This window comes from Pinus tabuliformis, chromosome J (genome assembly GCF_031772625.1).
Source record: "Pinus tabuliformis cultivar Carrire ecotype Pingquan chromosome J, CPIR1, whole genome shotgun sequence".
Classification (NCBI taxonomy): Eukaryota; Viridiplantae; Streptophyta; class Pinopsida; order Pinales; family Pinaceae; genus Pinus; species Pinus tabuliformis.
In genome coordinates, this window is record NC_142295.1 from 158,011,173 (window position 1) to 158,028,998 (window position 17,826).

The 17,826-nt window shown below is 35.0% G+C and overlaps 1 pseudogene; it reads left to right on the plus strand.

Moving 5' to 3' along the window:
- Positions 1-1,269: 1,269 nt before the first annotated feature.
- LOC149226129 (ABC transporter G family member 35-like) lies at positions 1,270-6,368 on the plus strand (annotated as a pseudogene).
- The last annotated feature ends 11,458 nt before the right edge of the window (positions 6,369-17,826 follow it).

The following is a 17,826-nucleotide window of genomic DNA, read 5'->3' on the forward strand; positions in this document are numbered from 1 at the left end:
TTTCATATATACATTTAATAGATCCTCCTAATATCTTGACACTCAATTTCTCATATGTGAATTTGATTTCTTCTCTATTACCAATATATTACATAGTGTCAAAAACACGTTCCTTTTTTTACCTTTCAATTTGCATGTATTGAATTATAATAAAATTTAAAATTTAAATAGCATAATCAAATGTTTATGAAGAAAATAATCCTTGTGACAACCTCAAGAAAACCATAATATTAAATTAAATTTGATTATATTAAATTTTTAAAATTAGATTTTGTATTAATATTAGGTTCTTTATATTTCCATACTCAGCGTGCATGATTTAAATTTACTCCATGAAAAATAGTGAGTTAAGACTTACGAGAAACTAAGTGCAATAAAATTAGCATTTACATCAAATGTTGCAAAAGAAATGCCTTAAGGCATAAATTGAGGAGCAATGGCGACATAGAAATAAGAAAATCTAAATAAGATGGAGAAATGTAACAATCAACATCTGTCCCAAGTCGCACCTCCTTCAATAAAAGCTCTGTCATGATGGTGCACATGCAAGCCTATACAACATGTACCAAATTTTAGTTCAGGATTGCGTTGACAACTAAGAGCCACTTGGAAAAATTCTTTGTTTTTGTTTGAATTAAAAATGTTTTCATGGCGTACACCCAATTTGGATACCAACTGTCCAGAAGAGCATGTTTCATTGTATTTTCCTTCATTTCCGGTATAACCAGAATCACCCCTGGAATTCACATGGAAAAGGAATTCAGTCTCTATCAACTCCCTTAAATGCAATACACATATTAGAAATATGTGCACATTCTCTATCAACTCCATTAAATGCAATACACATATTAGAAATATGTGCACATTCTCTATCATCTCATGTTGGCAAAGGCGATAAAAATGATTTCAATTATTGAGAAGTAAATCACTCATCTAATCCAATCTAGCGCAAAATTAACACCCATGGCATCCATCAACATCATGGATTGGTTAAATTTGCAGGTATGGATCCTCCCATATTCTGCTATTTCATGACCCTTCACAGTTTAAAAAATTGATAGCTTCTGCAAGTTGTAATCTTAGCAGCCAATCAAATTTGAAATGAATTAATACAATCAAATAGAATATGCAGCTCACATTCTGTCCAAATATGATTTGCAGGCTCTGGATTCATAACCCAAAGAAATTTGTAGGTCCAAAGGAGGCTCTTTCAAAATGCTTTGGTTGACTTTTAAACAGTGTCGATATTCATTTGTTATTGTATTAAAAATGGCTGAATCGAACATGTTAATCCTCACTTTGGGTGTCATCATGTCTCTTAGATATGAAAATGATAATCGATCCCGAGGATTGAAGATTTCTAATTCATTAAATAACAGGCAAGAAAATAGCTTCATTGGAAGGGTGTGCTTTCTCAATATCAGTGCAGTGTCAAGCACATCTGTAATGCCAACAACAACACAAAAAATAAAAAAATCAGTTAAAGAGAGAACCAACCTCAAAACAAATCTTAGATGCTATCACACTAAAACTTGACCATAATTGAGAAAAGTTCAGTTCTCATACCACTGTTGTAGGGAAGGGAGACTAAAATTGGCAACATAAACCATTACACAATAAGAGTAGACAAGCAAAATTGTTGTCTAGAATTATTTCACTTTGGAGATTATAGTTGGAGCCTTTATTACACCAACTGTATTCTTGAAGACTGAAATGCATCATAAGTCCCGAAACGATGCAAATATATACCTTGGAGCACTTATTTTCAGACTCCTTGCCAACATGTTCAATGGATTTGTAGAATTGGCCATGACAATTGTCAGGCTTCCCATGTTCTTCAAGCAACGAGATTTACTGTTCTATCTTGCATGTTCCTTCACTATTCCTACATTTTTACTCAGAATTCCAATGTCAGTGGTGGAGGTTGGAGCTTGGGTGCTGATAACTTACTATACCATTGGGTTTTCCCGTGAAGCTAGTAGGTAGTATCTGCAAATCAATCATTTATCAAAATTGTCTCCTTTAGTTATGGAATCTTAATAGTTTCATTGCATTTTCTCCTTTTAGAAGACATGCATCTTTCTACCCTGGCAGGTTCTTTTGACAATTTCTTGTTATCTTCCTACTTCATCAGATGGCATCGTCCCTGTTCCGTCTTATGGCAAGAGTTTTCAAGACAATGATCTTAGCTAACACTAGAGGCTTTATAGCTCTTCTACTTATATTCATGCTTAGCGGATTTATTCTCCCTATAGGTTAGCATTTTTATTTATTTTAAATTCATAGGCATTTAATCTCTCAAAGAAATATTTAAGACTAAAATCTAGAAAATCTTGTTAAACAAGACAGGCTTTACTTGTCACTATAACCATATGCTAGGCTTATAGTTTTAAACAGTGAAGTATAAGTTTACAGTAATATTGACAATTGGTTTCTGTGCTAGAGAACATCCTGAAATGGTGGATATGGGGCTACTGGTGTTTCCCTTTGATGTATGCAGAAAATGCAATTTCAGTGAATTAGATCCTTGCTCCTAGATGGATGACAGTAAGCCTTTAACCTTTTAATGCTTTAGGAATTCCATGAAATATTGTGGAAAATATGGAAATAATCTACTTGAGTTTCCTGAAGAAGATTTTTAACTATGAAGAGTATTTCAAATCCTTTCATGAAAGTAACTAGTGTCATGGAACCATGTTAGCCTCTCAGAGTGTAGAGAATATCACAAATTTGGGTGTTTCTGCCTTGAAGAGTCATAACATCTTTCCACAAGCATATTGGTATTGGCTAGGAGTTGTTGCTCTATTGGGATTTTCAGTCTTCTTCAATGTTGTTTTTAATTTGGCAAAACATGAGTTGCCTCTCTAGAGCAATAGGTGTTGTTCTCTCTGTGTTCATCCTTTTTTAACCAAATTCTTTCATATATGAAATAATGTAGAATTTGTTTGTGCATAGCTCTTGGGAAACCCAAAGTTGTCATATCTGAAGAAGAACTTGGAAAAATTCAAGCCCAAGAGATGGTACCAAGCAAGGACATAATAGAAAGTCATCGAGATCAAGGAGAGGATATTCTGCAAATGACAATAATGCCTGTAAGACAACTATTAACCTAGTCTGGTTTAGAGTTTCATGAATAGATTAAGGGGAATAGATGAAGCATGAAATCCATGATTTTGAGTTATATAACAAAATCTTCATTGCTTTGTTATGCTAATGATATGTAGATCAGAGTAATGAGAAAGCAATCAACTAATCTAGAAGGAAATGATCAGTTGGGTTTTGAGGCTGCAACAGGAGTTCTTTCGAAGCAAGGAATGATTCTTCCATTCAAAGCACTAGCCATGTCTTCTGAAGATGTAAATTAATTTGTTGATATGTCACTTGTATGAATTTGAGCCCTAAGACTATTATATTATGTGATTCATCTATGCCAATTTTTGTGGATTCTCTTACTCGAAAAATTCTAATTTTGTCTGCAGGAAATGAAATATCAAGGAGTGAATGAGGATAGGCTTCAATTTCTCTGGGATTTTACAGGGGCATTCAGACTTAGTGTTCTTACAACATTGGTGGGTTTTAGTGGTGGTAGGAGGACAACCCTCATGGATGTCTTAGCTGGAAGAAAGACTGGAGGATACATTGAGGGTGATATCCAAATCTTTGGATTTCCCAAAAAACAAGAAACATTTGCTCAGATTTCTAGTTATTGTCAACAGAATGATATACATTCTCCACAGATTACTGTTAGAGAATCCTTGTTATATTCAGCATTTCTCCATCTTCGAAATGATGTTTACAAAGAAACCAAAATTGTAAGTCTACAACTATGATTTTCTCTTGTCTACTAGTGTTTTGTTTTGTCATTATGAAAAATTGTCATATTATTGATTTGCAATAAATTCCTATTTGTAGGCCTTTCTTGATGAGGTCATCAAACTTGTGGAATTAGACAATTTAAGGGATGCACTGGTAGGCTTGCTAGGTATATCTGGATTGTCAACTGAACAAAGGAAAAGGTTAACAATGCCTGTGGAGCTTGTTGCAAATCCTTCTATAATTTTCATGGATGAGCCCACCTCTAGTTTAGATGCTAGAGCAGCTGCAATTGTGATGCAAACTGTGCGTAATGCAGTAGACACTGGAAGGATTGTTGTGTGTACCATTCATCAACCTAGCATTGACATATTTGAAGCTTTTGATGAGGTAAACCAATGTTTATGTGTTTAAATAACTTATAACATTTTTTTAAAAGTTCAGTATTGATTTCTGAATTACAATGATGGGTTCAGTTGTTGTTGATGAAAAGAGGAGGGAAAGTCATTTTCTTTGGGCCACTAGGCCGGAATTCTCACAAGGTTGTTGAATACATTGAGGTAACAACTTGGGAGATTGTTGTAGTCCTTAGTAAAGGAATACTTTTTAATAGAGCACTACTTCTATACAACTCAAATGTGAGTTGATATCCTTATTTTCATCCCAAAAAACTGCATACTAATCCAAGGGTACCAAAGATAAAGGATAAACACAAGCCAACCACATGATTTGGAAGTTAGCTCTGTTGCTACCTAACATGGTTTGGGGATAGACTTTGTAGAGAATTACAAGAAATCTTACCTCTATAAGTAAGAATTATAGATATTAATATACCCCCGAGATTCTTTATGCATATGATACCTAGCATTACAAAAATTCTACAGGACACGAGGTTATCAGCTTCTTACTCACTTTCTAACATTTTCTCCTCTTTTTCGCAATAAAGCTGGAACAAAGCATTGGTAACAGAGTTGAAGTCTCCATCTCCAGAAGCAACGGATCTTTAGTTTGCAACCCAGTATTCACAAGAATTCAATTCTTGTTTGTGGAAGCAATGGTGGACTTACTGGTGAAGCCTCGACTATAATGATGTTAGATAATCCTTTACACTTGTCTATGCTCTGCTCCTTGGAACAATCTTCTGGAAGGTCGGCACAAAACAATATGTACCTGAGATTTAACACCGCAAGATAGATTACTGGCCAAAGTATCAACTTGTTTGGATTGAAAAAACACAAAAATGTTTACTGCTCTTATTTTTTATGTTATACTCTTGCTCTTCTCAGAAACTAATAAATAACTTTGACTGCATATCAGGGACAACAACAATGATCTTTTTATCATGGCGGGGACCTTGGATGGAATAGTTTTATTCTTGGGAGTTAACAACTGTTCAACTGTGCAACCTGTCGTTGCAGTAGAGAGAACTATGCTCTACAGAGAAAAGGCTGCAGGAATGTACTATGTATTTCCTTATGCTCTAGCTCAGGTTATTCAGATTTAATTGTTTCTTTTTATTCTCTATCATACTTTCCACATTCAAACTCTTTATGTTTTGAAGATTGCCGATAAAGCACAATATGGGCTTCTGGCATTTCCAATTCAAAATCAAGATTTTGGATCAATGTGCCAGCATCTTTCCACTAGCTCGTATTAGGATGGCATGGTGCTTCTACATTCTAGGGTACCCTTTAGATTTTGGTATGAGCCAATTTTAGGTTTGGAGTTATCCACTGTGTTAGTACTGTCAAGCTGCATTCTGGAAACTATTCAATTCTCCTATTCATATGAATTTGTCACATTTTTGTAGTCACGTAATCAGATTGGATTCCTATTTACATATGTACTCTTTGATTAAAAAAAATAAATTAAAAGGTGGTCATCGAGCTTCCATACATACTTTGCTAGACAGTTATGTACACTCTTATTGTCTAGAGTATGGTCCATTTCGACTAGACAACTAAGAAGTTGTGTGGTTCTTCTTCATGAACTACTTCACATTTCTCTATTTAACCTATTATGGGATGATGATAGTCTCTGTAACTCCAAACCAACAAGTGGCTTCAATAGTAGCTACAACTTTCTACTATGTTTTCAGGGTTCTTCATTCCTAAACTGGTATGCAACCTGTTTCTTTCAAATAAACCTTATTATCCCATATAACTAGACAAGAACATCACATATATCTATTTTCATTTTGAGCAAGTGAAGCTAATAGAACAAATTACTATCACTGGTTCATCTTAGTAATCATCTTGTCATAATGGGTTTCTCGATGTATGCAGACAATCCCAAAATGGTGGATCTGGTACTACTGGATATGCCCGTTTTTCTGGAACATCTATGGTCTCATTGTATCGTAGTATGGAGACGTTACAGACCCTATGGAAGTATTGGGTAATGGAAAGAAACCACTAAATAAGTTCGTGGAGGATTACTTTGGATACAAGCATGATTTCTTGGGTGCAGTAGTTGGAGCCCTAGTCGGATTCTCAGTTCCCTTTGCATTTATATTTGTGTTGTGCATTAAGGTATTAAACTTCCAACGAAGGTGAAAGGCAAGGCAGAGGCATTAAAAAATCCAGAACCCTGGGATTGGGCCATTTGAGTTTTGAGTTGTTTGCCTCTCATTGAATTCATGAGAAACCTGACTATCTTGTGGGAAAGCTCCCTATGGTATCTCCTATCGACATTGTGAAGTAGTAGTGGCTTGGATGTGGAAAGTTGAAGTGTCTTCATTTACTACTTGGCTTTTATGATATCATACAATGTGCAATAACGCCTTTCGTTATGGTACAGAGTGTAGAATTAGACTCTTCAAGATCGGTTTTCATTTCATGAATGTGAAAGAGTCCGAGTAATTTGTAGAGGAAGGCACATGTCAAATATCATCAATTGTGGCATGTATTATGTTTTGAAGGATTGGGGTTGAAGGGAATATAAATTGTTATGGTAAGGTGGTAATTAATATATATTATTAAAAAATGAAATGAATTAATACAATCAAACATAATATGAAACCCACATTCTATCCAAATACGATTTGCAGGCTCTGGATTCATAACCCAAAGAAATTTGCAAGTCCAAAGGAGGCTCTTTGAAAATGCTTCGATTGACTTTGTAAGAGTTTCAATATTCATTTGTTATTGTATTAAAAATGGCTGATTCGAACATGTCAATCTTCACTTTGGGTGTCATCATGTCTCTTACATATGCAAATGGAAACTGATCCCAAGGATTGAAGATTTCTAATTCATTGAATAACAGGCAAGAAAATAGCTTCATTGGAACGGTGTGCTTTCTCAATATCAACGCAGTATCAGGCACATCTGTAATGCTAATAACAACACACAAAATCAAAAAATAAGTTAAAGAGAGAACCAACCTCAAAACAAATCTCAGATGCTATCACACTAAAACTTCACCATAATTGAGCAAGGCTAAGTTCTCATACCCCTATTGTAGTGAAGGTAGACTGAAATTGGCAACATAAACCATTACACAATAAGAGTAGACAAGCAAAATTATTGTATGAATCAAATACAGCCAAAACAATGATTGTATTTTCCTTCATTTCTGGTATAACCAGAATCACCACTGGAATTCACATGAAAAAACATTTCAGTCTCTATCAACTCCATTAAATGCAATACACATATTAGATATAGGTGCACAATCTCTATCATCTCATGTTGGTAGAGGCAGTGAAAATGATTTCAATTATTGAGAAGTAAATCACTCATCTAATCCATTCTAGCACAAAATTAACACCCATGGCATCCATCAACATCATGGATTAGTTAAATTTGTAGGTATGGATCCTCCCATATTCTGCTATTTCATGACCCTTCACAGTTTAAAAAATTGGTAGCTTCTACAAGCTGTAATCTTAGCAGCCAATCAAATTTGAAATGAATTAATACAATAAAACAGAATATGTAGCCCACATTCTTTCCAAATATGATTTGCAAGCTCTGGATTCATAACCTAAAGAAATTTGCAAGTCCAAAGGATGCTCTTTAAAAATGCTTCGATTGACTTTGTAAGAGTGTCGATATTCATTTGTTATTGTATTAAAAATGGCTGATTCGAACATGTCAATCCTAAATTTGGGTGTCATCATGTCTCTTACATATGCAAATGACAACTGATCCGGATTGAAGATTTATAATTAATTGAATAACAGGCAATAAAATAGCTTCGTTGGAAGGGTGTGCTTTCTCAATATCAGTGCAGTATCAGGCACATCTGTAATGCCAACAACAACACACAAAATCAAAAAAATCAGTTAAAGAGAGAACCAACCTCAAAACAAATCTCAGATGATATCACACTAAAACCTCACCATAATTGAGCAAAGCTGAGTTCTCATACCACTGATGTAGGGAAGGGAGACTGAAATTGGCAACATAAACCATTACACAATAAGAGTAGACAAGAAAAAATTATGTATGAATCAAATACAGCCAAAACAATGACAAATGCAGATTAGGGAATATTAGCATATTTGTTCATCTAAGCAGGTGGCTAGACTCATATATTTGTACCGTCTCAATCAACATCTGTCCCCACATCACACCTCCTTTAATAAAAGCTTTGTCACGATGGTGCACATGTGAGCAAAGCTGAGTTCTCGTACCGCTACTGTAGGGAAGCTTTTTAGAGCTTCAAGGTTGCAAGCCATAGGCATAGTAACTGTCCATTTGATATCTCACAATTGCTTTGCTCCACTTTCTCCATATGACTGTAAAAATGGCTTCCTTGATAGTATGAGAATTGTAAGGATGCCTTGAGACAACAATATCAACATTGTGAGTTACAAGGTGATTTTCCAAAATTAATAAAGGATCAACAACAAACTATAGCTTGGCATCCATCCAAATGTTGTAAACACGGTTTGGGAAAAGCCTGTGGGGAAGATACTTGGGTATGAATCCATTCATTACAGATTCCTTGTATGGCAACTCCCTGAGCAAAACAATGTGCCAATTTCCAATTCTATGAGACTCAGTACGCTTCATCTGGTATCTGGCAAGAACTGTGAGAATTTCATTGTTCATAAACATGAAGAAACAAACATTTTCTGCTGTGATTTTCCTAACATTCTTGGGTTTCTTAATCTTGTCATAGGCTCCAAATATAGCTGAAATTACCACAACCCTCTTGCATTATTCCATGGCCTTCCTGTCTTCTTTAGACACAAGGAACCCTGGGGTGCGGTAATTGGAAAAAGCATAAAGTAAATCAGTACCTTCAGAATAATTGAAATACCTTTTTCTTTCCTTTACATCTATATTTCCACCAAAGGTCACTGGACCTACTGCTGAATTGGGGTTTTCAGGTCCTTTCATGTAAAATAGATGAGATTTATCAATTAACTCTTCTTTCTGAATATGATGAAGAATAACTGAGACTTCCATCAACGAGGAAACATAGTTTTATCCTAATTACTTTTATAGACATACATGCCACAAGGTAATGTTTCTTGATAGATCTCTCAAATTTTTAAATATGGTGATCTCTGATTACCTGAAAACTGAGAATATAAGTGGCAAGACCTATTCTCCATGGTTGTAGCTTTTCTGAGCAAATACTTCTTCGACCTATAATTTGAAGGGTAAGCATTGCAAAAATGAAGTTGAAATCAAATACCTTCCCTCTAAAGGATTACCCTCCATTTTCTATTGTACAAAGCTTAAAATTAAGACTTGGGTAGTGTCGTAATATATAACCCTAGGGGAACTCCATTCAACCATGAATACAATTAAGCAGAGAAAATGATAACCTAGATGCTGAGTAAACACATTAAATTCTTTGAGGCTAAGTAAAACCATTAAATTCTTCGAGTAGTTCAAAGGAGAAAGATGAACCTAGAAAGAAATTACATGACTGAGTAGTTGTATGTGACAGAGGTTATGAAAAAACGTTGTGATGAGTCACTGATGATTTGACACCCATCACTGATGATTTACCTGAACAAAACAAAGCATACTAACTGTCAATGAAACCGGGGGTTTCTAAAAAAAATAAACATATAATGACAAGGAGACAATAAAGAATACCAAATGTAACCAATTACATAGCCAAAGCAATAAAGTTCTTGTCTGTTCTAGCACTAAAGGAGAATTGTCATACCAGTGATAGAAAATAGGGCATTTAATCTATGAAAGGTATTCACGTATAGCCAATTTAGTGAAAGTGAAATTTTAAAAGGAATATTGACAAACCCAACATCTGAGGTGAGGAGCTTACCACCATATCAACAGTCAACGAATAATATCGAATTGGACCTGTAGGTCCGAGAGATTGGGGTGTGGAGATTCATTCTTTGTGCATTAAATTTCGCTGCCAGTTTGATACCACTAGTTGGGAAACCTAGCTCAGTGTTGAGAAATTTGCATAAATGGAGAAATGGAGTAGTTCTGTGTTAAGTATTGAATAAATGAAGGTTGTGCCTGTGCTATGAGATCGGGGTGAAGTAACCTCAGCTATGAGATTAGGGGCGAGAAACAGTAACAGGTAGGTGGTTACCTCGTTACCCTAATCACCAATGGAATCATCTGATGGCACGAAGATTTTTAATCATCTAACAAGTGATTCGAGGGTGCAAGAGGGTACAAGTGGAAGTTTAGGGAGTTCTTTTTAGAGGGGAACGCCTTACGAATAATAAGCAAATTTTTGTAACATGCCTCAATTCTTTTTTTGGCACTATAATTATAATTACTGAATACGAAAGTATTCTCGGAGTACCTTATGCTTTGTTCCAATATATAGAATTACAATCTCCATTACCTTACTATCAATATAGTTGAAATCAAGATAAAGTTACTGGAAAATGCCTGATTGTTTTTAATCCATTTCAAAATGCCTATACTTACTCTCCTCTCTAATTCTTATTATTGTTACTCCATTTCAAAATACATCCTCTTCTCTCTAATTCTTATTATTGTTACTCCATTTCCAAATATCTACTCCGCTCTCTAGTGACAAGAAATTATGTGTCCATACTTGGTTTTCCTAAATTAACATTGTAATGACATAGGTCAATAACATTGTGTTCAATATTATTCATACAATATATAAACTATCTATATATTGTAATGTCTAACATTTTCAACTATTCATATATTGCAATGTGAAACAATTTCATCCATTTAAACTTTTTTCATATGATCTTGTTTTAACCATATGGGACATATTTGTATAATGGGTTCGCCCATATTTTATAGATGACATTAATTTTCATAGGATATGTGATGATAACCCATGTCGCTTCACATGGATCACTTTCCCTATGTGCTTTCAAGGGTCACACTTTCACCTCCATATTTAATGGTGGAAAGTTATTTAGATTTTCCAAAGAATGAAAAACCCTACCTATTGCTCATTTTCTCATTTGTACTTTTGTTTATATTGACCAGAGCTCCACTTGACTTGGAGACTCATCCAAGGTTTCATAGACATTTTTCAATTTAATATTACAAGTGTTACAATGCATTCTTGCCAAGCATTGGAAATTTTTCTCATTGGATATTTTCTAGTCAACACCTTACGGAATTGGTATTTTTTGTTGCCTATGAATTTTCCATACTTGTCACTTTGTAATTCTCTCTTTTCTCTTATGAGTTCCACTCATATTTTCATATGAATTTGCAGTATGATTTATAGAGATGCCAAGGTACAGGCTCCAGTTGTTTGAAATTGCATTGACGGTGGATATCTTAGGAAGAAAGTTTTTAAAGTGCATTCAATCTAGGTAATATTATTTTGAAATTTCCATTTCCTTCTACTTGATTTTGTGTTCATTTACTTAAGGATTTTTTCCTAGTTTGTGTTTTCTCATATACATATAGTGGGCACACCCTTAGTTGCACTACCTATGCAAATATTTGGTTTATTCCTCTTGAATATTAAAGGTAAAATCTAATTCCCTCTATTGTTAAATTCAATTTGTAATTAAGTATAGGTTATTTCTTTAACTATGGTTTTCATTTATGAAAACCCCAGAGTCTTATAACTAAAACTTATGGTTACTTTATTTAGAGTCATTTCCATAGTTTTCCCTTATTTAGTTTTGAATTCTCCGTCTTATGAACAACTACTCACACCTTTCCTTCAAGATTTCTTGAGAAAACTAGGGTCTGTAATTTTCAAAAATTAATAATTTCTATTGCCATAACTGGGCCTATAGTTCATTTACTTAGTGGCTATAAACCCTTGTGCTATTTTTTTTCATTTTGGGATTTTTACAGGCTGAAATTGTTGAACCTATCTTTGGCTTCTTCAAGTATATTACTCTAGCTCACTCTTGAATTATGTACATACTTTCACTTCGGCATTGATATTCATAATATTGGATTCACAATTTCCTTTTTTTAATGGGTGCAATTAAGATTTCGACTAGTTATCTTACTCCAGATCCTTCTACTTTTGAGCAAAATTACATCATCATTTCAGATTGAATATACTCACTACCTTAGCCAGTTTGGTTTCTCTGTCAAATAAATGCATGAATGTTTCATTGTAACTCTTCAACTATATATGATATAGCGGGCTATACTGTTTGAACAAAGTTTTAATCCTATGCTCTTATGTCTTTTTAAGCTTGAGTGCCATTTGATTAGTTAAGTTTTGTAGTAAGAGGATTAAAACCTTCTTAGTTCATGGCTCTCACGTGTTATGGTCCTTCTAGTATTTATATATGTATTTTGTTGGAAAACATACTTTTACTCCGTGGACTGAAGGTTATTTTATCTTTATATACAATTTTGTTTAATACCTATAGATGCATAGTTCTATTATATTCAAAGAATTACCAATTTTTTTATTTTTCTCCAATTGTTATTATTGTGACTATATATAATAGATTTAACTTGGAATTTCCTTCTTTAATTAATTTTTAATACAATATACATCTCGTTTTGTTGTAGTATATATCTTTTGTTTATAAAATATAACATATTTATATATATTAAGTTTTTATAGTCTTCACTAAATGGCTTATGAATTTGTGATTAACATCGTAAGTTAATACCCAGATTGTTTGAATGTGTTTTTGTTTTTGCATTCATTACTCTTAATCACCAGTATTTATGTAAAATCCAAGGAATGTATTTCTTCAAGGTTCTCCTCTTTTTAATATGATACAATATTTATATCAAAATTTCTAGAAGAGATTTCACAAGTGTATATAGGCTAACTTTACTTGAGCTTTAATTTTTGATTGAAATTACTAATTAAGTACCTTCATTACCAAGATTCACAAACATAATGTTTTTATATATTTTATTTGTAACAATAATATATTACACATTCCATGTTTTCTTACTCAGATGATTTAACCTATGTAACAGACTCGGATTGAAAGTTCATGTAATAAAATTTATTAAACGAAAAATAAGACCACGGTTAAGGGACACTTATTCCATGTGTTGGGAAAAATATTCTAGTTCACATCAGTTCATGTGTTTATGACTAAAGGGAAATTGGCAAAGGTTTTGAAAAGGAAAAATTGTATTTTTGGCATTTTATTTATGAAAATAAAGGAAATTAGGAGAAAAAGGAGGTGAAAGGTAACAGGTTGCATGTGAGGAAGAAAATGAAGGAAAATAATGGAAAATAAAAGAAATTAGAGGCAGCATTAATAAAAAGACATCAGAGCATCAGTTGGTAGCTTTTTGTCAATTCAGCTATGGAATTGGTCTTAGAGAGGAGAAGAGAACCAAGAGGAGAACAAGATCAAGCAAGAAAAGGGAGGATAAGGAAAGCAAGGGTCAAGAAAGGAAAGAAAGGATCAAGAGAGGAAAAGTTGGATCAATCAACTTCAACAAGAATACTTGTAGGTAACAGGTTGCATGCATGATTTCCTATCTAGTTTTGACATGCATGGTATATTCATGTTGGTATTTAGTTCTTTTGTTGTCATTGGCATGTGTTTTTATGGGTTTCGACAATGGATTTTCGCCTAGAATTTCCATTTAAGGATAGTCATGGTGTGATAGGACTTTTCTCGGTTTGAGCTTTGGATTACTGGAAGATTTTGGATCTGGGTGAGCCAATCTCAGGAAAATTCCAAAGGACTATGAATCCCTTGTTCGATGATGGAAGGATACATGGTAAATATTAAGGGTGGAGATGGAAAATGTCCTCAAGGTATTGGAGAAGAAGTTATGAGGTATCTAATATTGGTTTGGTTTTGTGAACTCGACACCAGTTTAAGTAAGATCATAGTATGGTGAGGGTGGAGGTGGTTTAAACTCTCGATTCCCTTGATTTTTTATGGATTGTTTTAATTAAAGAGTTCCCACTTTTACGATTGGAATATGGCATGGGATTGATTGGCTCAAAGAAATATCCGGTTCAACCAATCTATGGTCGAGTGGTCCTTGGAAGTCCAAACGTTTAATAAGATCAAGGATTCTCTTTCTTTTGATGAGTAAATATACTTGTTATTATGTGGCTTTAATGGTTGTTATCTCATTTTTATTTATCTAGTTATATGATAGTTATAAGCATGGTTATATGACAGTTCCTAATCATGGATCTTTTCATATTCTTACATGTAAGTGAAATAATAATGAATGCAAGACCTAATTTTTGTTATAAAAACTAACGTGATAAGGTATTGAACCTTCTTGTTAAACCTCAGATAAGTTGTTAGTCCCTTATTTTCGGAATTTCATTCATGACCTGTGGGTTGCTACCAAGTGTTTGAAAGATTGTTAGTCCTGATTGGGGATGTCCAAGTCAAGTCTTGGTTGTATTTCTTGGTTTATAACCATTGCCTTCATGTCTTTTATGAGTTCTGGAAGTTTCATAGTTTTTTGGGTAGAGGATCAGCCCCAACCCAAAAGAATAACCTTAAATTGCATAGTTTTTGGCATAGCAATGGTAGAAAAGGCTACAATCACACTCAAGTAGGCTCATGGGAGTGACTAGGGAATCTTATTCTCTTAGAGGTCTTGGAAACAGGGTGACTGAGGCTCCAGTTCAATAAAAAGGTTATTTGTCTCAAGGATAGAGGTACAGGAAGGGTGGGTCAACCCTTGGGGGCCTTGTTGCATGAAGAAGAGGTCAGTAAGGTCTATTTGTATTTACTCCATTTCCTTAAGGTCATCTTGGAGGTTGAGTCTTATTATAGTAGTCCCTGATCACATGTTTAACCTCGGGAAGTCGGTGAAAGTGGTTAGATGTGAGAGGACATTTGTTACAAGGTGGTATTAGAGCGAGTTGCACTCTCTTTGGGAAAAGTCTGATATTTTCAAGGTTATGGTTTTCATGCATGGGGTTATGGTATACAGTTGGTATGGTCATGCATAATGTTGTTGTGTTGTTATACTAATATGTTGATATGATTATATGGATATGATTATGATTATGCATGCACATGCTAATGTGGATTGATCTTGTAGATGATATAAGCCTCCCCTTAACATCACTAAGGTATGGATTTGGTTTTGGTATCTATTTGGTTTATCTAACCTGGTACACTTGAAGAAGAAGAGAATCAAAGATGATGAGAAAAATGGTAGACTACAGTTCCCGTGACTCTCCCTACAAATAATTAGGGAAGCAAGGAGAATAGTATTCTCCTCGTATATTAGATACATTGAGGAGCTTGAGGTTAGAGATCAGAAGCTGCAAATTAGATAAAATAGGTTGTTTGAGGCTCAAGAAAGGATTGCAAGGGATGAGGAGAGGCAAGTAGAAGTTAATGGATCAATCCTTCAGAGCTTGTCAGAGTTAGAGAGGTAGGGACAATTGACCATTAGTCAAGAGTAGGAAGAGAAAACTAATGGAGCCTGTGGTAGCAGGTTTCGATTTGGATACCAGGTGGATAGAGGGGACACAGTTAGAAGTGGAAGATTATTGGATACAGTTGATAAGAGGAATGGTATGTATGGGCATCATTCTAGTTCCTCATCGAGGAGACATTATCACAATCACCACCAACATCATCCTTATAGGATGGGTGAGTATTTATTTTAGCAGTTCAAGAAAGTCAAGCCTCCTACATCTGATGGAGAGATAAAGTTGGCAGAAGATGCAAAGTCATGGTTGCTTGGGATGAAGAATTGTTTTAGATTGCATAGCTACTCAGAGATCATGAAAGGAAAGATAGCCACCTTCAGTCTTAAAGGGAAAGCAAATATTTGGTGGGAAGATGTGAAGAATATCAAGGGAATTCACGAAGACAAGTTTATTTGGGAGGAGTTTAAGAGACTCTTCAAGAAGAATTAATTTTCAAAGAGGTACTATGATGACCGAGCTAAAGAGTTTTACGAGCTGCAGATGGCTTCTATGACAGATGACGAGTATATTAATAGATTCCTCAAGCTGTTGAGGTATGTGCCTTATCTCAAGGATGAAAAGGATAAGACTTAGAGGTTTATCAGTGGGTTGCTATCAACATATAGAGATAAAATTGAGTTTGATGAGCCTAGATTGCTAGAGGAATCCATATGGAAATTTAATATTTTATGAGTAGTGAAAGCGTAAAGTTAAACCTAAACATGACTTAAAGGGAAATGAGAAAGTTAAGAGGAAAGGGACAACCGAAGCGGGGAAGACTCTGGGATATAGGTGAGAAATAAAATTTGGTTCCTTACAAGAAGTTCAATATACTTGAGAAGTGGCATGGGTCGCAACTGACTAAAAGTTATGGTAGAGGACTGTTGCAGTGTTGGGTATGTGGAAAATATCATAATAAGAAGAATTTTCCATTATACTAGGGAAGTAGGGCTCATATATATAGTGCTCAGGAGGTGCAAACAATTAGGGATGTTGGTCATATCATTCCTTGTATTTATGTAGTTGTGGACAACATGTAGGCAGATCACCATACATATATTATCAAGATGGATGGTAAGCTGTGTGATCAAGGTTTTTCTATTTTGATTGATCATGGATCTAATTATAGTTATGTTAATATTGACCTAGTGGATAAGTTTGGCTTGAGAAAAGAAGTGCATGCAGAGCCTTGGTTAGTGCAGTTGGCTACAAGTACTTAGAAGAGAGTGCATCGCTGGGTGTTATAGCTCCAAATCTCACTCTTATGGTTTGTGATGCTGCACTCATGGCCTAGGGCAACCCCTCCTTCCAGACCTGGTCCAAAAATTTAAAAAACAGTGTTTTATTCCCTATACGCGACATTGCCCTGAGTTAAACGCGTGTACACGCGGGTCTGTGTATACCCAACCCGCGTGTATGTATTAAAACACTTAAAAAAATAAATAATTCCTTATTTTTGGGCGGAGATCGCGGGTTTTACCTGCTGGATCACCTGTTAGTGCCCGTGGCCCAACTGTTCCCAACCAACTCCTAACTAAAAAACTACTTTGGAGATGGTATAAATAGACATCAAAGGGAAGGCCAAAAGGGAGAGAGAAAAGAAGAGCAAGATTATTATGCTAAGATTTTCCCCATAGACCAGGTCTGAAGTCCTTGGTGTTTTCTGCACTTCCCCCATTTTGCATAGGAAACCCTTGTTTCCATGTGTATTGGTGATCATTCATTCTTGATATCATCATTGAGTAAGACTTGGAAGGAGCTCTTGTTGGAGGCTTGAGGCTGGAACGAATCCGGGAGGAAGCTTTGCTTGGAGCCTGCTGAAGGTGTTCAGGTGATATCTTTCCGTTATATGTACTTTATTTGCCTTCATATATAAAGAAACACGTCTTTGTTCCCGAAACAATCTTTCTTTATGCTTATGAGATTCTTGTTTTGAATTCTTATGCAAGTGGTTACTTAAAGATTTTTATAACTAACTTTATAGCATAAGGATGGTTTATACATAAGTATTTGTACATGTACTGTTGTGTTCTTTGATTTGTTTGTCTTGCAGGTCAAAGGAAGAAGAAGGGAACTCCAAGAAGGGTTTGGACCCTAAAGGCCTTCTCGAACGTAGGACCTTAGGTACATTCCCTTAACATTAGAATTTGCTTAAAAGTAAAGATAATGGCTGTGTGTGTGTTTTTTTGAATAAGCAATTTTCAGTCTGGTAGAGTCATAGCC